The 23,580-nt window shown below is 42.8% G+C and overlaps 1 protein-coding gene across 1 annotated transcript in view; it reads left to right on the top strand.

Annotated features, from left to right (window-relative positions):
* LOC139974839 (heparan-sulfate 6-O-sulfotransferase 3-B-like) overlaps nucleotides 1-23,580 on the top strand; it is an 84,536-nt gene that overhangs the window by 32,758 nt on the left and 28,198 nt on the right. The window contains exon 3 of the mRNA XM_071982308.1: nucleotides 6,536-6,586. The gene's annotated coding sequence lies outside the window, so the exon portion shown is untranslated. The remainder of the gene's footprint in view (nucleotides 1-6,535; nucleotides 6,587-23,580) is intronic.

Below are 23,580 nucleotides of genomic sequence, written 5' to 3'. Positions count from 1 at the left end.
CGTCGCGCATCCGATACATGCCTGGGCTTTGCACGTGTGTTCCTAACATGACGTCATCATTGTCTTGTTGTGAAATCGCATTCTCAGATATCTATTTTCGAATGCGACTATTAAAACGTTAATTACTAATTAGTCCTTGAGGTTTTCAAGGTGTTGAGGATAGTTTTGAACATAGATTTTCTCATAGATTCAGAGGAAGTTACTCTCGATGAGTTGGATTTTTCGTGTCATGGCCTCTTTAAACTGCAGCTACAACATTAACAGTAAAACCTTTAACTGCAGCTACAACATTATTCGGTAAAACCTTAAACTACAGCTACAATTAATGGTAAAACCTTAAACTGCAGCTACAACGGTAAACCTTAAACTGCCGCTACAACATTAACGACAAAGCCTATAACTGCAGCTACAACATCTACGGTAAAACATGAAACTGCAGCTTCAACATTAACGACAAAACCTATAACTGCAGCTACAACATTAACGGCAAAACCTTAAACTGCAGCTACAACATTAAACTGCAGCTACAACATTAACGGTAAAACCTTAAACTGCAGCTACAACATTAACGGTAAAACCTTAAACTGCAGCTACAACATTTAACTGCAGCTACAACATTAACGGTAAAACCTTGAACTGCAGCTACAACATTTAACTGCAGCTACAACATTAACGGTAAAACCTTAAACTGCAGCTACAACATTAACGGTAAAACCTTGAACTTCAGCTACAACATTAACGGTAAAACCTTAAACTGCAGCTACCACATCAACGGTATTATCCTTTAACTGCAGCTACAACATAAATGGTAAACCTTAAACTGCAGCTACAACATCAACGGTAAAACCACGATGAAAGAGAATGTTTTAAAGGGATCTGCAGTGTTTGGTGGAGGAGAATGAACAGGGAGTTCAGATTTGTTTATTGAGTAAAAAAGGGAAAAAAAAGTGCAAAACCATATATGCTGTGTAATGTGCGTCACTGCTATTAATGCGGCCTACCACTATGGTAACATATTATGCCGATGAAAAAAAAAATTAAATCTGTGTTTTGCACTACAAACTCAGCGGGTTTCAACATGGCATTCATTGTCAAGTAGAAACTGGGCCTTAAGTACACTGAGTGGTTTACATCCAGACTTTATGTGTAGAATATTATTACATGGCTTTGTTAGAATGATACTAAAGTTTCAACCTATCCCAATGAACCAAAACATGGGCCCATATTGTTATCGTTTTAGCACAGACAGTTAACACTTTCCTCATTTAAGCTTATCTGAATTCCAATAGTTGTCAAAAGAACATTATTTCCCCCCCCCCCCCATATCTTTTTTTTTTCATCTTCTGGGACATGACATTCTAAAAATAATTCAACTTGTTTCTATGGTTACAACAATATAAACATGAAAGTATACAAAGAACTCTCTTTAAGGCCATCTACACAGAGGTGATATGGTGTTAACCAACATAAGCCCTATTCTTTGTGTGAGGGTCAGATTAGTTCAAGGCTGGTATCAGTTTCTCCTTCATGGTTAAGCTGTTTTAGGTAACTGCCTGTCCCACCTGTCATGTGCAGGCAGGCCAACTTACTTATCCCTAGATAGATATAATTTGGTAGGGAATTAATTTGCCTCTCCTAGGGTGGGTTGCCTAGAATCACCAATCCTGACACCAGCCTACATTCTTAAGTAAAATATAAACATGCCTAGGTTCGGAAGAGTGCTCACACTTACACACCTGCTTGGTTTTTCATTTTTTGCGAGCTACAAAATCAGATTACAAAATAATTTGAATTTTTTTCCTTTTTTAATTTTTTTAAAGATATTACTTTAGGGTATTTACTTCACTCCTCTCTTACCTGTCTCCTACAACACTAACACACCTTTCCCATAATAGTGCATGAGTGCATAATGTCATGAGGGACAGGTAAGCCAGTAAGAGAAGTTAATATATGCAAGCCTGATGAGTTTTTGGAAACTTCTTAATTTAGAATCAATGTGGATTTCAAATTATCATCATGAAAATGATAATATTGTGGATACTTCATGATATTACCCAGCTGACAACCAGCACGCGTTTTCCCTTTCGTTAACAATAATTGCTACTCTATATTTTTAGTACTAAACTGACACTGGAGATTGTCAGTTCTGGCCACCATTAGACAAAAAAGAACTGCTGCATAGACTGTAACAGCAGTACAGTAGCTTGTTGTTAATATAAACAACATGTGTGACATGGAATGATGTGGCACCCAATGAATTCTACTACTGTACATTCACATCATATATTTTAAATAAATGATGTGACGTTTATACATTTTTATTCATCCTGCGCAGAATGAGACACGTACACAGTCAGATTCCGACTGACAAACTCTGTCGTTTATTGATATGAATTTCATCTCTTACGCTCACTTTAAATGATGAAATATCTCATTACCGACATGAGCGATCGTCAACTCGAAAATTTCAAGTGTGTCATCGACATCTCCTACGATTTGCATCTATCAACTCCTTTTTCATTTCCACACGATTTCCTCGACTGTATACTTCTAATGGTCATCTTTGCCTTCAACATCTTCACAAACCTTTCTAGTTTAGCATATATACAACGGCTAAAACAAAATCGGGAGGGGGAATAAATTCAACAGTGTACCCCCGTTTTTTTTATCCCGGGGCGATTCTTTCAGATAGCCAATTTTCTATCTGCGAATGTAAACATACTCTGTTGCTTCTGCTTGCCAGCTGAAGTTATTTTAATAGTCGGTGAATGGTGGTGGAGGAGGAGGCAGGATCTTGGAGTAGGGGTAACTAGGTCAACCATCCTAGGGGTCGTAAAATGAACTTCGGTATAAACCGTTACAAGGGGGGTTGTTCGATCGTATCAGATTTTATGAAATTAATGAACTGAAAGTAAGAGGAGGTGTCACAATTAACATCATTCAGCAATTTTAATCTAAAATTTCTTTGATTCAAATCAAATTGCACTCTCGACCTATTAAGTTGCAACACCAAATGATATAAGCTAGAATGAAATGGCTGGAATTTAATGGCTAGTGTCTTCTCTTATATCTGCAGAAGTGAAATGTTTTGTTGTTGGGAGGAGGTCAGTGTGACATAATTTCTCAGGGTGATATTCATGGAAATTATTAAACAACATTTAAACATTGGGGTTCCTCACATCTTATGTCATGATAGAAGGTACATGACCTTTGACACTCATTTTGATTTGTAAGTCAGGCCTGAGAAATATTGAAAATTTGACCTACAGAAACCTAAACTTGTTGTACATAGCTACCTTTCCTGTTTATTTCCTATTCTTGAGTAAACACGACTGCCATAATCGTTGCACATAGCCGAAGGAGAAATACTTTTCCAATGTGCATGTGGAATGGATGTCAAGTAGAGTTGACCCTGTCCAGTTATGTGCCTAACTTCAGCATGTAACGATAATGCTATAACACTGGGATTGGTATAGTAATATCACCCACCATACCATACTGCTGTATCATATAGTGTACCTATATATACCATAGCATTTGCTTGCAGTCCAAAGTTTACCATTTATGTAAAAACTTTGTTTTTCATTTCTGACATTTTCTCAATCAACCGAACTGTTCAAACTAGCAAGCTTGCAAACTGGGAGGATGATTGAAGTATTAAACCAACTCTCAAACTCCCAAAGTACATGCACCCTCGATTTTATGCAGTTTTTTTAACGACTCTGCCTCTTCTATCATATAAATGATAGTTGAAGAAACTGCTGTTTTACTGGTCTCCTATTTTCATTTCCCTGGGGGCATAAGTACATCTGTAGCTGGTATATATACTGTATGTGATTGATGTTGGCTTTATCGTAATGAGATATTTAACTCATATGCCCAGAAATTACAAAGGATCTTGAAAAGTCATCATATCTGAGCTTTTGCTCATCTCCAAGAAGCTAGAATTTTGGATATGTTTGGCAATTAGCAAGATGGATACTGAGCGATGTCAGTTTTAATGTAAGAGGTCTATTGAAGATCGTCATTGAACCGGTTAGTCATAATTTATAGCCCTTGTGCCAGGGTTGCAGGCATATCTTGTTGGGAGAGTCAAGGGAGAAGGGGAGAATCGAGGGAGGAGGGGAGAGTCGAGGGAGGAAGGGAGAGTCGAGGGAGGAGGGAAGAGTCGAGGGAGGAGGAGAGAGGAGATGGAGGAGGGAGAGTCGAGGGAGGAAGGGGAGAGGAGAGTCGAGTGAGGAGGGGAGAGTCGAGTGAGGAGGGGAAGGTCGAGGGAGGAGGGAGTAGGGGAGAGTCCAGGGAGTAGGGGAGAGTCAAGGGAGGAGGGGGGAGAGGATGGAGGTGAGGAGAGTAAGAGAAGGAGAGGGAGAGAGGAAGATGCAACTTGGAATGGTTTTTAAAGAAGCCTAAATGTTGGTTGTCCATTTTACCAAATCTGCAGATTAAGACAGATACAGTAAATGTATTGAAAAGCTGTTATAAGCTATAAAATCATCAGATCATCTAGAAATGGAATATGGGATCTTCAGGCCCCCCATTATCCTCATGAAGTTACACTGTAGTAATATTGATAATACCATAGGGTATCCAGAAAATTACCTAAAAATGTGGAGAAGAAAACAACAGGATTGAGGATTCTGGCCTATCACAGATTTGTATATATAAAGACGATTTCAGTATGAAAGAAGCAGGTCGAGAGACAAAGTCTACTACAGTATACAGTATGTCAGTATGTGATCTAGTAAATTGTCTCTCTTTGAGTAAACCTCCACAAAGGCTTTCCATCTGTCTTGAAGAGTGAAAAGCGAAGAAACAGAACAATCTAACCAACCAAATGCGTTCTCTTACGTCTGTAATGGGTTACACAGTGTTATTCTGAGTAGAAGATTGTGACCCCATAGATACATAATTGGCATTTCTCTCCCAATATCTCCGACTATCAGTCAGTAAAAGTACAGATATGGGTAAATATTGACTAAACTTGTGGTCAGATGTCACAATTTTTGGGGGGGGGGGGAGAGTGGAAGAGTTGATTGATGGGCAGTCAAATTGTGGAGAAGTTGACCCTCAGTACCTTCAAAAGTCCCTTAGAGTCGTGACCTCTTTCTGGTTGGTATGTGATAATTTCACTCTCAGATGGGGCTATCAGTTAGGGCTGGCTGATAGATCTGTGATAGGATTGGTTTATAGGCCTGCCATAAAACAGAACTAACGCTGCCGGCCGCCGGGGAAGATCTAAAGGAACAAATATCTGTCCTGATCCCACAACAATATTTGATGTGAACTTTAACATTTCACCTGTTTTGTGTTTTCCAAGAGGAGAGCTCTTGAGTCAAGTTTATACTTAAGGACATGTGACAGGCATCAAGTTTGATAACAAATGTCAGAAACTCTTGGAATGTTTTTCAGATATATCTTTAATCTTTATCATGTTTGGAAAGACATCCAAATGAGGAAAACAGATATAATTTGTACCTTTTGGTGACAGTTTTGACATGCAAACCCAAAAGACAGGTAAAGTTTAAGAGTCTACAGTACTGACACAATGCTCCACACAGAGTCCACAGTGTTACTCACAGTACAGTAGAGATACGGAACTGCACACACCAGTTATGAATGATTGGAGGACCCTTTTAGTGGTGTGACTCCTAAGATCAATGCCATAATTCATGTTCTACCTACTGCCCTTATGCCCTAAAAATGTGGACACAGAATTTTATGTACATGCTTGGATTGAACAATTCATACCTAATTATTAAATTGGGAGTAGTAATATTATTGTATATCTTATTTAGATCTGGAGTTGTCCAATTATATGTGAATATTTGATAGTTTGGGCTAGAATGAAACAAAAGTTAAAAATTCAACACATGTACTGTGTAGTGTTACCATGGTAACCCGATGTATTAATTCCTTATAGCCTGGATCTCGAGGGAATACATACCCACCCCCCCCCATCTGGAAACCTTGAACAGAGTCAATATTAAGCTAACCCTTCTGAAAAGCATGTTTACAAATTTATTTGTCCTCACCACAGTAGTAGTTCTGTTGACATTTAATTTCAAATTAATATGCCGTTGAAAAACCCCCAGAGAGTAACATTTTCCCTGTCTTTACCTGCCGCAAAGAAGTAAGGAAATTTTTGGAGGTTTTTATTCCAGTCGAGATAACTTGATTAAATGCCTAAAAATATCCTCAATTTGGCACTTGGGCACTTCCATATATATCTCTATGGCCTTCCATGATGAGCTCTTTGCTGCGTAATTTCTCCCTCTGTAATAAAATGCAAAAATATTTCTCTTTGCCTCTGGTGTAATAATTTCATTTTGTTTGGGTTTTTTTTTTTTGTGAGAGAGAATAATCACTGACTCTCCAGAATGCACAAAATGGTGTACTGTATGTATGTCAGCAACACAGATGTACTTTACATCATGCGGACATTTATTATGTATGTAATATGGATGTAAACATGATACGGACATAAGTGAAAATGCAGGTCTTGTTTTAGTAAACAAATATTTTTGTTCTATTTCAGATGACTGCTGATAAAATCAAGAATCTATGTGAAATAAGGACATGTAAATAGGTAAAGTATTAATTAATTAATTCATTGTTTGTTTTACTAATAGTAAAACAAAGTAAGAAATGCTTGCACTGGGATCGAGTTTTGACATTTGGCGTTGGTAATGAATATTCATAGAGATAATTTAGTATTCGGTCTTCAAACTGATGAAGCCTTTTGGACTAATTGGTTCAAGTTTTCTGTGATCTATGTTGAACTAAAGGAGCTAGCTGGATTTCATTCTGTATGTATGTTTGATTGGACTTCTTCATACCGGTAGGTTGTATCTCCAATTTCTGATTACAGTTCCATTTCTTGGTTTTATCAGCCCTGCATGTGGCAGAAGCAACCACTTTAGATATGAAGTAAGAACTATCCAATTTATTTACTTCACTTGTCCTTGCTTACCTGTCTCCCCACAACTTTACACACTCACTATATGAAGTAATTTTTTTATACTTGTTCACCCGATTTCATGAAACCTTTCCCAAAGATTTACTCCAAATACATTTGTAATTGATCATGAAAAGACACCCTCCAACAGGTTTGTTTCTTAAAAAACAAAAATGACGATCATAATTATTGGATTGGTAGCTACCGATAATTTTTCACAACCACGTATTTTTGTTGCCCCAAGAATTATTCTACAGTTAGTAGTAATGAGTCTGAGGCAGACATCGAAATGGAAAATCATCGCAAAATGTTACATATATGTTCTTCATGCCTTGATAGGAAATGTTGCAAAATAGTGAAGCTTACAACCTGATTGGATAACAGAACGATATTGAAAATTGATTAAAAAACAGCTCAAGAACTTACTTTAAATAGGAATAAATGCAAGAGTACACATGTAGCAACCATTCAGTCTAATACCATATCCAAACACAGCAGCAGTTTCTCCTCCATATGATTGTGCACTCTTTGACACATTGGTATTTCCTAACAGCTTGGCTGCAATTAAAATATCATTTGTTCCACATGCAATGATAAGGACCCCTGTTGATCACAACAGCTGTATGATTTATGGCTTAGTATGTAGGTTCACCCTATCATGGTGGATACCATAGATATCGCAATATTGTTACAGCAAACAGGAGTTAAAGCGGCACGGTGGGGAGCAGCTCAAGTCAAAGTGAAGAACTTATTGCCTTTTTCAAACCTTTCGATTCATTGGTTGCTATCTGCATGATATGAATATTCATTAGTATTAATATTTTCTAAAAAAGGAACAATGTAAAGATAAATTACTTATCGTAGCAGAAAGTAAATTTCCATCTTTTACTGGTGCTTAACATTCGCAAATGACATTCTTCTATTCCAAATTGGCAAATATATGTAGTCTTTTATAGTCTAGGACTGTTTTTAAAGATTGCATTAAAAGCAAAAACTGAATGGTTTTGAAATCTCTTACTGTAGTAGAGTTGAGCTCTTCGCTAAAATGTACGTAAGCATGCTTGATGTTTTGAGAAGCTTTCTGTGGGGAAGACTAGGTTATGGAATGCCGAAAGGGCAATGTATTATGTTGTTTACTTCTTTGCTGTTTGTTATCATGTTTCCTTTGATGCTGTGGTCACATTTAATGTTGTTGTCTCCTTCAATATTGGTATGAGACAACAACATTGAAGGAGACAACAACATGATAACAGACAGCATAGAAGTAAACTACATAATACATGCCCTTTCGGCTTTCCATATTAGGAGAGCATGCAGACTTTGTCTCATTCCAGATACCTTATGTATGTATGTTAAGGATGTTACAGTATGTACAAGTCTGAGATGGTGCAGATCGGAAACTTCAATGTAGTTGAAGGAAGGCTGCAGGGGCCGGCTGGTTGGAGAGGATAGGCTGGCTAGGCTAGGCTACGTAATTCACAGCGCGTACTCCCTCACCTCATATAACCTATGCATTACCGTATTAACCTCGCTCTAGCATCTGGCAATTTGTCTGTATGTAAGTGTGGCCATCTCCCTTCCGTAATTGCCAGCTGTTACGCAAGTATCGCTCTCTTATTGCTCTCACTAAATCCTAAGATTTCAATTACTTCGTCTAAAGTTTATCGTTGTTTTTGTAATTCTTTTTCATCTATTCAACGTCCTGCACGTTTGAACTGCTTTTTGTCTTTGAAACGTTTTTTTTCTTTCGTGATTTTCGAACGTTTTTTTTGGTTTACCTCGTGAACGTGGTTCACGTAGCGTGGCTAGGCCCGCACCTTAGTGTAGCGTTCGCCTAGCGTTTATTTACTTCCACGTACAGCAGTCGTGTACGTGGGCTTACTTGCAGTTAAGTAACTGCTTTGTTTAGTTCTTCATACTGTTTTCGTACAGCAGTCGTGTACGTTTTCCCTTTGCAGTAAAGTAACTGCCTTGTTTATTTTTCGTACTGGTTTAGATACGAATTTCTTGCTGTTCACGTACAGCAGCCGTGTACGTTTTCATTCTGCAGTAAAGTAACTGTTTTTAATTTAGTTTTCACAGCTTCAGGTCTCGGAGATTTCTCAAAAAAAATTTTTCCGGAGATTTCTCGAAAAAAAAAAAAAAAAAAAGGATGGAAAACTGCCGTTCTTGTAAGCAGTTCCGTCCGTTCAAAGCATGGGATAAGCATGATTTATGCCCAAAGTGTCGCCCATGCGGGAGTAAGCAGACCTGCTCCATTTGCCAGGACTGGACCCAGGAGCGCTGGGATTTGATCGGTACCTGGCTGGCGGATAAAGCCGCAGAAAAAAGAAAGAAGGCGGCTTCCTCAAAGCAGGGGAAAAAGAAGCCGCCGGCGAAGGAACCCCAGGCGGCCATAAGAGATGGCATAAGCCCTAAACATGGGGGAACGGAGGGCGCCATACGAGATGGCTCAAACCCTCCTCAGGAACGGGTATCCATACGAGATGGAGCTAATTCCCGTGCGGCGTCAGCTCAGCCACGGCCGCGACCCCAGGAGGGTCCGTCCACTTCAGGCCACGTGGAGTCCAGAAGCCCCCGAAGACAAGCGGTGGCGGACTTATTTACTTCAACTCCGGGGTCGTGGGACCACAACCGGAGAGATTTCTCGGGGTTCTCCCCGGAGAGTACGGAACGGCGCCAAAGCCGAAGCAGAAGCCGTACCCACAGCCGTAGCCGCGGTAGGAGCCGGGAAAGACACCGGCGACCTCGACGCAGGTCGAGGTCTGGCTCGTCGCCCTCGTCCTCGAGCGGACATTCTTCTGGGCGACACAGGGCCAAGAAACGAAAGAGGAGACAATCCCCAGATCCGGGGCAGGCTCTCCTTTCCCAGGTTAAAGACCTCCTGGGACAATTGCTACAAAAGCCGAGTCAACAGGACCCGGAACAACAAGGGGCTCCGTCAATTCCACCACAACCGGCGCCACCGCCAGCACCGGTTACGGACGATCTCGCCCCTGAGGAGGCCCAGGCAGATCCCTGGGACGACGTCTCCTCCAGAGCTGATGATGCGCTGTCAATCGCAGCTAGTGCCCGCCTCCTCAGTGGAGACTCCGAGGCGGAGGATGAAGAACCCTTACGGGGTACAGAAATTTCGGCGGAAGCCTTTGAGAAGGCGACGGCAGTACTCCGCAGAGTCCTCGGCTTCGAGGAAAGGGTGGATGCGCGGGCCCACGAGGGGCCGGCATCCAAACTCACTTTGAACGCGGCCACCCAAAAGCCTCGAGCCTCCATCCCGGTGGATGTGGAATGTAGAGAGCGGTTCGAGGCGGTAGCACAGGCGAAACGCTGGACAGCCTTCCAGCGATCAGCCCATCGCACTTTCCACGTGGGCGACGAAGACTGGGAAAGTCTTTTCACGCCACCCCAAATCCCGCCTCAAGTGAAGGAGAGACTTCGGTCGGCGGGTGCCTTAGACGGCAAAGACAAGTTCAGGGAGAAGGGTGCACAGACCCTAGAATCCTCCCTGTTCGACGTAGATAGGGCCTCCCGCGCAGGGATGAAGTACTCGTCAGCCCTATTACTTTTCGCCGAGCTATTGAACAGATCGTTCCAACAGGCCCAGGCATCGGGTATCTCCCGCAAAGATACCGCCGCCATCATTGCCCTCCTGGGACCCGTTTCCAGGATGGTATTAGACCAGTTCGCCCGCGTCTCGGTTAAGGCTACCTTGACACGTCGGGACCTGGTTCTGAACTCCCTGAATTGGTCGTCCAGATCCACGGCGGACGCGTTCCGCAACTTACCGATCCTGGGCAGCGACCTCTTCGGCGGCAAGTTCGATGACAAACTCCGGGAGGAGGCAGAGAGAATGAAGTCTCTGAGGGAGGCGGATGAGCATATGTCCCGCCCGACCTCATCCTCGCGCCCACGTTTTGACTCAAGACAAGGTAGCCGCTCAAGATCCAGCTACAGTCAGAGTCGGGGCGCTCCGCGAACGCAATCCGCTCCTTCGCGGCCCGAACACAGGCCGTACCGCCCGCAATACCGCGGAAGCCGCGGAAGCCGCGGGCGCGGTAAACGGCCCTAGGGATGCCCACCCCACCGTAGCGGCCAAGGCCAAGGTGGGGGGGCGACTAAGAGTTTTCTGGGCTCACTGGGAGAAAATCGACCCAGGAGCCTGGGTACTGGACGTGGTAAAAAGGGGCTACGAGATAGAGTTCTCGTCTACCCCACCCCAATATGGCCTCTTCGCAACCACGCCAGTACCCGAGATACCGGAAAAGCGGGCCGCCCTCGAAGACGAGATCAACAGTCTTCTCAAAAAAGGCGCCATTACGCGGGTCACCACCGCAAACGCGGACGGCCCCCTTTTCCGGTCCTCGTTCTTCCTCACGCCGAAGAAGAACGGGACTTGGAGGCCCATCCTGAACCTCAGACCTCTCAACAGGAGGTTCATCCGACCGGAGAGGTTCAGGATGGAGACTCTCACATCAATCCTCCACCTACTGCGCCCAGGGATGTGGGCATCCTCCGTCGATCTAAAGGATGCCTACCTACATATCCCCATCCGACTCGAGGACCAGCGGTTCCTCGCGTTCAGGTACAAGGCCATAGATTACCGCTTCACAGCGCTACCATTTGGCCTCTCCACGGCACCCAGGGTTTTCACCAGGGTAACAAGGGCGGTCCTGGCTCACCTCCGCCGAAACGGGGTAATGGTGTTCGCCTACCTAGACGATTGGTTAGTACTCGGCAACTCCCAACAAGGGGCTCTCGCCAGTACAAACGCCACCGTCTCCCTCCTGACGAAACTGGGGTGGTTAATCAATGTCGAGAAATCCAACCTCGTGCCCACTCAATCGATCATATACTTAGGGGCCCGTCTCGACCTCGCCAGCGGCATGGTCTACCCGACGGCCGAAAGAACGGCAAGCCTAGTGGCCACGGCCAGAAAAATACTAGGCAATCGGAATACCCCAGCGCTCACGTGGCAGCGCCTATTGGGGAAGATGGCGAGCTTCACAGACCTTCTAGACCTGTGCAGACTCAGAATGAGGCCGCTCCAGCGGCACCTCCTCAAACACTATGCCCCGGATCGGTCGTCGGCGGCAACGCCAATCCCACTTCCAACGGGGCTTCGCCCGTTTCTCACGTGGTGGGCAGAGTCGGACAGGATCGCGGCAGGGCGACCTTTCCGGAACCCAGCCCCTACAACGTCGATCACGACGGATGCCTCCCTCAGCGGCTGGGGAGCGGTATGGGGCACACACACAGTTGCCGGCGAATGGGCGGAGCCCGAGAGGGGTCTCCATATCAATATTTTAGAGACGGAAGCGGTCCTGAGGGCCGTACGTCACTGGGCAACCCACCTAACGGGCCACACTGTCACGGTCCGGTCAGACAACACCACGACCGTGGCGTATATCAACCGTCAAGGGGGCACTCGATCCCTGGCCCTCCTACGCAGGACATGGGACCTGCTCGTCCTCTGCGACTCCCTTCGGATCGGCCTACGGGCGTCCCACCTAGCAGGGAAAGACAATATACTGGCAGACGCACTGTCCAGGGGGTATCTAGACAATGGGGAATGGGAGCTCTCCCGAACGTGGTCCGACCACATATTCCACCTGTTCGGCAGGCCGTCCGTCGACATGTTCGCGACGGCCAAGAACGCCAAACTCCCGACGTTCTGCTCCAGATACCACGACCCGCAGGCCTGGAAGACCGACGCCCTAGTCGTCTCATGGGCGGGCCTCTCCATGTACGCCTTTCCCCCACTGGGATTACTCCGCAGAATTCTCACGATGCTTCGGGACGTGGAAGCGGACATGCTTTTGATCGCACCTTGCTGGCCCAATCAAGCATGGTTCCCACTCATCATCGAAATGCTGGTGGACCTACCATACAAATTCCCACCGGCCGCCAAGCTCCTCTCCCAACGGAGCGGCCACATAACCCACCCCGACATCACGAGCCTCCATCTAGCTGCGTGGAAACTCTCCGGCTCTCGCTCCAGACAGCGGGGTTTCCACCGGAGGTTGCGGACATTGCAGTGGATGCCCGCCGGCAGTCCACGGTTAAAACATACGATTCTAGACTGCACCGATACTATGTTTGGGCCGGGGACAACGCTGCTGATCCCGTGGAGGCCTCAGTAGACCAGGTGGCGGCCTTCCTACTCGAACTCTTCCGAGAAGGGAAGCAAATAAGTACAATTAGAAATTACCGCTCCGCAATAGCAGCGGTTCACAGCGGATTCTCGGATGGCTCCTCAGTAGGAACCAACCCGGTCCTCCGCCAGGTCTTAAGGGGCATGTTCCACAGACGCCCTCCCAGGCGCCGCCTGGCCCCGTCATGGGCCCTCCACGAGGTCCTGACGACCCTTGCGGGCTCTCCGTACGAGCCGTTACACAATGCTCCATTGGACAAACTAACACACAAAACTCTGTTTCTGATCGCGGCCGCCTCTGCCAGGCGCAGAAGCTGTCTCCACGCGCTCACCCTCCAACGGGGGTTCACGAGGTTCGAACCAGGAGGAGTCAGATTACTACCTGACCCTCACTTCCTCCCAAAGAACCAATCAGTAACCTTTACCCCGAACGAGATCTTCCTACCGAGTCTGTCACAAGCCTCGTCAATCGCGGAAGACAAGCGCTGGTGCCCTGTCCGAGCCCTTAAGTGGTACATAGAGAGGACCAAACAGCTACGTACCTCGGACAGGCTCTTCATTTTACCGCGGTCGCCCTACACCCCGGCCTCAAAGGACACCATTTCACGGTGGATGGCCGACTTAATTCGTGCCCACACCCAGCCTGGGGAACCCGTCCGGGCGCACGACGTCCGAGGCCACGCCACGTCCAGGGCGTGGTTCCGGGGGGTTCCCCTGGAAGATATTATGAAGGCGGCGGCCTGGAAGACCCCGTCTTCCTTTGTCGCCTGTTATCTCACAAACACCCCTGCCACGGAAGGGGATTTTGCCCGAGCGGCCCTAGGTCCGCCGCCCGCGAGATCCTCGACCCACCGCCAGGGCTCCTGTGTCACAAATGCATAGGTTATATGAGGTGAGGGAGTACGCGCTGTGAATTCCCCAAACCTTAACCGGTTTGTGAATTAACGAGCGACGTACTCACCTCATATAACATCCCGACCCGCCTCCCCACTATGGGGGACCTCGCGGACGGAACCATACAACCACGTCGGATACCCTCCTCGGATACTAGGGGAACTGGCCACACAGATATGACCATGTGACGGCCTTTCCCCCCAGGAATTTTCGAGGGATGTCGTGGGGTCCCGCCTACACCCACCGACGACCCACTCTGGACCCACTTCGGGCCCACTCAGGACCCACCTGTCACCCACACCAGCCCACCTAGGGCCTCTTCAGGTGAGAATGTTTTTGGTTGTATCCTCGGGGTTTCCGCCCCTTGGTCGATCCTCTCCCCCTTCTCCGTCCGGTGCCGCACCATTGCGGCCTGGAAATTACGGAAGGGAGATGGCCACACTTACATACAGACAAATTGCCAGATGCTAGAGCGAGGTTAATACGGTAATGCATAGGTTATATGAGGTGAGTACGTCGCTCGTTAATTCACAAACCGGTTAAGGTTTGGGGAATGCATGTATATTGTAAGAAGTATAAAGATCACTGCTTGAACTTCTTTATGATGCCCATGATAAATTAGGGTTGGGAGATAAATCTATTGGATGATAAACAATGCTAACATAATTTACAGGATGGCAAACTTCAGCAACATTGTGCAGATAGTTTAAGTGAAAACATCCTTTACACTCTAGGTCAATGTCAAAGTCAAATGGATGGAGTTGTAGGGAGTTGTATTAATGAATGGAGGCTATGACATTGAGTTCTAGCTCTCAGTGTTGTCCTTGAAGTATAATGGGAGGGGAGAGGTTTTGGTCTCCTCGAGTTTAAAGGGGAGTGGAGAGCTAGGAGTCTTGTTGATGTTAAAGGGGTGTGGAAAGGTTGAAGGAGAAGGGAGAGCTGGTGTCTCCTTGATGTTAAAGGGGTGTGGAGGGCTAGATCTTCTTGATGGTTGAGGGGGAATGTAGAGCTAGTGGTGTCCTTTAGGTTGAAGAGGAAGGAAAGAGGAAAATGGGAGAGGTAGGGAGTGATGTTGAGATTGTGGGCCATCTAACATTTTAAACTTTTCTTCTGTGGCATTTAGTTAAGGATTTTTATTTGGTGGGGGGGGGGGACTTGAAATGTCACATGTATGAACAATATTATTAGTCTGTTCACCTTCAACAATTTTGACACATCCTCTCCGCTCAGTTCCCAGAGCCCAGTGTGTGATACATGAAAGAGTCAGGGACTTTGTGAACCATCATACTGTACCTGTTGACGAACGTATGTTTGGTGTGAAAGGACTGACGGTTTGGGAGGATTGATGGAATTGGGAGAATGGATGGTGTGGAAGAATAATGGTGTGGGAGCATGGATGGTGTGGGAGGGTAGGTGATGTTGGAAGCATGGATGACAAGGGAGGATGAATGGTGACGAAAGATGAATGTTGTGGGAGGATGGATGATTTATTTTTGGGGAATTTAGCTGTGAAATGCAGCATAAAAATCGTTTAAATAATCATTTGCATAGGATACAATATTTCCTACAACTATTGCATCGTCATATTAATAATGTATTATGGCCTGTACTTGTGCATGGCTTGTTTAAAGTTTCAAGGGTTTTATTTATTTCCTGAAGTCATTGAATCCCTTTAACAGTCGATTGCCCATGAAAAATCCAACTTCAATCTATTAATCAAAGCGCAATTACAGAGAACACTTTAATCAAGAGGAGATGCACTTCCCAATGATAACAAACATTTTACATTAATTGGTTTCCTGTTAACATTTATGACGCCCAGATAGGTCAAGAGGTCACACATCATTAAATTCATTTGGCTTCATGTACAGCCAATTAAAGAAGACTTTGATGCTCAGGTACTGTAGGTATTAAACAGCAGGCTGCCAAACGCATGCTAAATGTAGAAACATTTCATATGACATCTAGTCAACATCTGTGATACTACAGTATTAACTACGATATAATCAGTACATAGGCTGTAAGTTTGTACAAAGCAATACCCTCATATATTGTCTGAGATGATTATAATTATAATGTTCATTCCACATAACTGCTCTGATTCTGTTTATGTATTAAAGTTTTGCCGTTTACCGAGGTATGGTAAAAGCAGCTTATTGCATGCGGTAAGCAATTTTACCAAATCCAATGTATTTATTTAAACCAAGATCGCTATTGGTCGAACTAAGACATCAAACTAGATTTTTCATGAAACGAAGGTTAATAACTAAAGTGGTTGCATTGACTCAAGGACATATCAATGTGGCACGTCACAAGTATACTATTAATCATACGAAATGGAAACAGAAGAATGTCCAAGTTTGCTATATACGCCATTCTTTTAAATGAAACTTGACATGGCAAGCTAGTGGATTAAAGTTTTAATGTTGATTAAATGTTATTATCAGAAAAGCATTAAAACAAAAAATTCAATCAACATTATCTGAGAATGCTGCCATAGGCTTAATAGGACGATGTCACTTTAAGTCTACAGGTTATGACACAAGTCTTCCTGACATAAACTGTTTGTTGTTACCAACTTTTATCAGTGTATAGATAATGATCATAGTGTTTATCACTTGGGTCAGAAGGGATTGCGGCAGTCGTAACTGACAACTATGAGATGACAGCGGATATAGTTGCATGAAAAATATCAATGGTTTAATATTTATTCATACGGTGGGGGGAGGGGGAGGGGGATTAGGAAGGGGGGTGGAGGGAAGAAGATTTGATCAAGGCTCTAAATCTGACATTTGCTCAGTTATTTTGTGGGGTTTTACCACAGTATTTTCAAATGTTGCTGCTCAACAAAATGCTCAGTAGATGTTGCCCCGACTTAGTTTTGAATAATCGACATGAAAATGCGAACGATAGAGCAAATACTGTATAACATGCAGTGATTAATATACCTCAACTCACAGTCAGTTTTATGTAATCGGTGTGTGCCCGAACAAGCAGTGATTAATATACCTCCATTCACAGTTAGTTTTATGTACAGTAATCAGTGTGTGCCGGAACATGCAGTGATTAATATACCTCCGTTCACAGTTAGTTTTATGTAATCAGCGTGTGTCGGAACATGCAGGGATTAACATACCTCCATTCACAGTTAGTTTTATGTAATCAGTGTGTTCCGGAACATGCAGGGATTAATATACCTCCATTCACAGCTAGTTTTATGTAATCGGTGTGTGCCGGAACATGCAGTGATTAATATACCTCAATTCACAGTTAGTTCTATGTAATCAGTGTGTGCCAGAACATGCAGTGATTAATATACCTCCATTCACAGTTAGTTTTATGTAATCAGTGTGCGCTGGAACATGCAGTGATTAATATACTTCCATTCACAGTTAGTTTTATGTAATCAGTGTGTCCCGGAACATGCAGTGATTTATATACCTCCGTTCACAGTTAGTTTTATGTCATCGGTGTGTGCCGGAACATGCAGTGATTAATATATCTCCCTTCACAGTTTGTTTTATGTAATCAGTGTGTGCTGGAACATGCAGTGATTAATATACTTCCATTCACAGTTAGTTTTATGTAATCAGTGTGTCCTGGAACATGCAGTGATTTATATACCTCCGTTCACAGTTAGTTTTATGTAATCAGTGTGTGCCGGTACATGCAGTGATTAATATACCTCCGTTCAAAGTGAGTTTTATGTAATCGGTGTGTGCCATAACATGCAGTGATTAATATACCTCCATTCACAGTGAGTTTTATGTAATCGGTGTGTGCCGGAACGTGCAGTGATTAATATACCTCCATTCACAGTGAGTTTTATGTAATCGGTGTGTGCCGGAACATGCAGTGATTAATATACCTCCGTTCACAGTGAGATTTATGTAATCGGTGTGTGCCGGTACATGCAGTGATTAATATACCTCCATTCACAGTGAGATTTATGTAATCGGTGTGTGCCGGTACATGCAGTGATTAATATACCTCCATTCAAAGTGAGTTTTATGTAATCGGTGTGTGCCATAACATGCAGTGATTAATATACCTCCATTCACAGTTAGTTTTATGTAATCAGTGTGTGCCGGAACATGCAGTGATTAATATACCTCCGTTCACAGTTAGTTTTATGTAATCGGTGTGTGCCGGTACATGCAGTGATTAATATACCTCCGTTCAGTTAGTTTTATGTAATCGGTGTGTGCCGGTACATGCAGTGATTAATATACCTCCATTCACAGTGAGGTTTATGTAATCGGTGTGTGCCGGTACATGCAGTGATTAATATACCTCCATTCAAAGTGAGTTTTATGTAATCGGTCTGTACCATAACATGCAGTGATTAATATACCTCCATTCACAGTTAGTTTTATGTAATCAGTGTGTGCCGGAACATGCAGTGATTAATATACCTCCATTCACAGTTAGTTTTATGTAATCAGTGTGTGTCGGAACATGCAGTGATTAATATACCTCCATTCACAGTTAGTTTTATGTAATCAGTGTGTTCCGGAACATGCAGGGATTAATATACCTCCATTCACAGCTAGTTTTATGTAATCGGTGTGTGCCGGAACATGCAGTGATTAATATACCTCAATTCACAGTTAGTTCTATGTAATCAGTGTGTGCCAGAACATGCAGTGATTAATATACCTCCATTCACAGTTAGTTTTATGTAATCAGTGTGCGCTGGAACATGCAGTGATTAATATACTTCCATTCACAGTTAGTTTTATGTAATCAGTGTGTCCCGGAACATGCAGTGATTTATATACCTCCGTTCACAGTTAGTTTTATGTCATCGGTGTGTGCCGGAACATGCAGTGATTAATATATCTCCCTTCACAGTTTGTTTTATGTAATCAGTGTGTGCTGGAACATGCAGTGATTAATATACTTCCATTCACAGTTAGTTTTATGTAATCAGTGTGTCCTGGAACATGCAGTGATTTATATACCTCCGTTCACAGTTAGTTTTATGTAATCAGTGTGTGCCGGTACATGCAGTGATTAATATACCTCCGTTCAAAGTGAGTTTTATGTAATCGGTGTGTGCCATAACATGCAGTGATTAATATACCTCCATTCACAGTGAGTTTTATGTAATCGGTGTGTGCCGGAACGTGCAGTGATTAATATACCTCCATTCACAGTGAGTTTTATGTAATCGGTGTGTGCCGGAACATGCAGTGATTAATATACCTCCGTTCACAGTGAGATTTATGTAATCGGTGTGTGCCGGTACATGCAGTGATTAATATACCTCCATTCACAGTGAGATTTATGTAATCGGTGTGTGCCGGTACATGCAGTGATTAATATACCTCCATTCAAAGTGAGTTTTATGTAATCGGTGTGTGCCATAACATGCAGTGATTAATATACCTCCATTCACAGTTAGTTTTATGTAATCAGTGTGTGCCGGAACATGCAGTGATTAATATACCTCCGTTCACAGTTAGTTTTATGTAATCGGTGTGTGCCGGTACATGCAGTGATTAATATACCTCCGTTCAGTTAGTTTTATGTAATCGGTGTGTGCCGGTACATGCAGTGATTAATATACCTCCGTTCACAGTTAGTTTTATGTAATCGGTGTGTGCCGGTACATGCAGTGATTAATATACCTCCGTTCAGTTAGTTTTATGTAATCGGTGTGTGCCGGTACATGCAGTGATTAATATACCTCCATTCACAGTGAGGTTTATGTAATCAGTGTGTGCCGGTACATGCAGTGATTAATATACCTCCATTCAAAGTGAGTTTTATGTAATCGGTCTGTACCATAACATGCAGTGATTAATATACCTCCATTCACAGTTAGTTTTATGTAATCAGTGTGTGCCGGAACATGCAGTGATTAATATACCTCCATTCACAGTTAGTTTTATGTAATCAGTGTGTGTCGGAACATGCAGTGATTAATATACCTCCATTCACAGTTAGTTTTATGTAATCGGTGTGTGCCGGAACATGCAGTGATTAATATACCTCCATTCACAGTTAGTTTTATGTAATCAGTGTGTGCCGGAACATGATATATCTCCGGAAGGAGAATGCTACAGTCCTCCCAATCTTTGGAAGTTAAACTCAGCAGGGGTATTCCAGCTAACATGACATAAGTAGCGGATGAAACTGTAGAAAATACCCAGGGTAGTAGGACAGATATCACACAGGGCAGCTCTTCCTAAAGTCGAAGAAGGAATTTGCTAACGGGACTAATTGACCCAGGTTTCTGACACGGCTCGGCCGTCGGCCGTCGGCCGTCGTGAGTTATCAGAGCTGAATTTAGATGTTTATGTGTCAATAGCAACGGCGTCAAAACCCATCTGCAATTAGCGGACAACCTGTCAGTCATCTCGGCACTGGGTAGATGGAAGGCATTCATTTCACATGGTGAATGAGACAATTATCTAATGAAACCAGGAATGCAATATACTTCTCAGAATAGCCTGGAAATATTTCAACGATACCGACGATAATGCTGCATTAACGTGAAGTTCAGACAGCGTCCTCCGTGTCAAGCTAGCATCTCTGATAATCATTGCTTGAAACCATGTAGCAAACTACATGCTAAAAGATAAGACCAGCGCTGAACATTTTATGCACACTATAAAAATAGTAATAGTTTATAGCACTGGTGAAAATAATTTAATGCGACCACAGGGAGTCCAGATGGTTGCTTGTATGACGGCGGGTGTACAAGCACAATCACCGGGTTCTTTTTTTCGGCTCTTTGTTTTTGAAAAGAGAGCATAGTTTTTATTTGGACTACTAAGACACATCAATGATAATGTTCTTCCTAAAGTTGTTGTGCAATGTAAAGCAGACTGATCTAATGTCCATCTTTCATTGGTTACTAACAGTCATGTGACTATATATATATGTATATACATACATATATATATATATATATATATATAAATGAATGAAAATGTAATGAGAAGGAAAATCCAGAACAGTGAAAAAACTTTCAGCCTCCACCGGGATTCGAACCACGGGCCTTCCGCTCTGTACGCGGACACCCTAACCAACTAGGCCATGGACGCTGATTGTATGTCCAGAGTTTCGAAACCGGTAATGAAGGTCGTAATTCCACTGTAGGCGTTTGTCACCTGTATCGAACAATACTAGTTCTGTTTTTGGTGACATATTTTGCCTTACTCTAGAGATCAAACAGGATGCTAACCAATTTGAAAATCATTTGTGATTCCTAAAGCCGGATCTCGAAAGAGATACTTTAAACAGACTTTATGTTAATGGAATGGAGGTAAACAGCAAAGGGAAATGAATATATATAATATATATATATATATATGTATTTATTTATATATGTATTTATATCGATGTCATTGAACTTGTACTGTGTCACGTAGCTCCTTGAATGAATAGTGCTGTGAAACAACATCGCCCACTACATTTACAGACAGGTCACAATGTGCAATCCGGGAAGAAAGCAAAACATGTTTATTTTAGAGTGTTATCCAAGATCGGTCCTCTTTAGTGTGTAGGTGTTATGTAAACGATAAGCACTTTATCATACAGATCAAAGGAAAGAGGAATCCATGAAGCCATATATAGCTAAATATAGAGCAATAAACATTTCGAATGGATAGTTAGGTTTTAAATTTCATATTTCCACAAATACAAAATACTTAAAGGTACAGCATATATGTTGTTACACATTCTTGTCACTCTTTCATCATGGAAATATACATATGTGAGTGTTCTTATCCTTTGTAAACTTTTTGAGTTTCAATTTCATTATTTTCTGGTAAGATTACGGTGGATGTAGCAGGTCTTGATTTCACCCACTTCAGAGAACCTTTCAGGTACCTTTTTAATGCCTCAGGTACCTTTTAATTATACAGGTCCCTTTATTAATTCAGGTAATTAATATCAGGAATTCAGAAAAATCAGAAATCAAAAAATCAAAAATGTTAATACATATTCAGGTACCTTTTTCAGGTACCTTCTTCAGGTATTTTTTTCAGGTACCTTTTTTTGGGTACCTTCTCTTTTCTCTAATGGTCAGCTAGGATAACACAAGATTGTAGCAAACACAACACAACACAAAATGCTGCATTAAAGGTGCTACTGTGCATACAGAGATACAAAATAAACTAGATATGCTAAAGTGGTCACATTTCATAAACATTTTAATAGATTAAATAATTTAGCATTTCTGTTTGCGTCGATATTTCATATAAGTCAGTGGCAATGTTTGTGCTCGTACTTTTCAGTGTTTGACCTTAAAAGGCGATCGAATCAACTTTTAACAGAGTTTGCCACCATCCATCTGTATTATTCTTCATCAATTTTGCTTTGACATATAATCCCTTTAAGATTTATAAAAGCAAGGTGCCAATACAATACAGTGTAGAGTTGGTTGATTACACAGATGAAATTTATGCCACTGACCAAGAAACAAGAGATACCCCTCCATCAAATTACATTTGAAACATAATCTCTCAACAGAAACTCCTCCTCCTCGTCTTCTTTCTTTCTTTCTTTCCCAATCAGAAAGTCTTACAAAAATCTCACCCTTTTATTCTCATCAGCATGCTTTTTCCAGATGGATTTTTTTTTTAAAACTCTAAGCAAGGCATTAACTAAACTAACAAACCGTGTGAATGGTATCACTGGTGTATTACCCCCAGACATAGTGGCAACCAGGACTGCTCCTAAGTGTAACATGATGCGTTTAGGACATCCCTCTCACTGCAGCCTGGGCTATGATGATGATGATGATGATAAAAAATGCAGGCGAGGAGATTACTGCAGCGGGATTTGGTGGAACCGTAGAAAATGACAGTAGCCTGTGTAATTGAGCAGTCCTGGAAACAGATCGCTGGAGTCCGCGGTCTGTTTCATTTAGTCTCTTGTCTTTTCTCGAGGATGTCGAGCTTTACCCAATCAGAAATGGTGTGGAAGGATTCGCAGTTCATGATTATTGTTATCATTATTATTATTATCATCGCCGTCGCCGTCCACGACGTGTGGCAGTTTAATTAAAGAATGGCAAGTGAAAAGTATGGAACTTGTCAGAATGACCTGTCTAAAGCTGAGATCAAAAGGGTGTATTATGTCATTGGTGGTTCTTCGGTCTGGGTATAGTCATCATACAAGGTCAGCTACCCACTTAATTAAAGCCGTATTTTATCCCTGAAGATGGAAGTCTTGTCATTTCCGGGATTGACTCAGTTTTCTCTACGATATGTACAGCAGTCTTTTCATATCTGGTGGACGATCTTATTAAATCTACAAAGTGTTATTCAACGCAGCATTGCAATGGATAACTTAGATCGCTCAAGTGAAGTTTATCGGATTAGTAAAAAAATTTCACCGATTTCATTCGGTCATCAATATTTCGTCACCTGGGAACTTTTGTAAAGGTATCAATTGCATGGAAAATGGAAAATCTCAAGGACTTGAGATGTTGACTTCATAATTTTAGTTCAGTTTTTTTTATGAAATTTTAATATATCATAACACCCGAAAAATTTATCAAACCAATGCATAAAGGTCACTTGTCACATAAAGGTCACAAAGGCATAAAAGTCACATAAAGTGT

The sequence above is a fragment of the Apostichopus japonicus genome, chromosome 10 (assembly GCF_037975245.1).
Source record: "Apostichopus japonicus isolate 1M-3 chromosome 10, ASM3797524v1, whole genome shotgun sequence".
In the NCBI taxonomy this organism is placed as follows: Eukaryota; Metazoa; Echinodermata; class Holothuroidea; order Aspidochirotida; family Stichopodidae; genus Apostichopus; species Apostichopus japonicus.
This window is presented reverse-complemented; position numbering and strand designations above follow the sequence as displayed.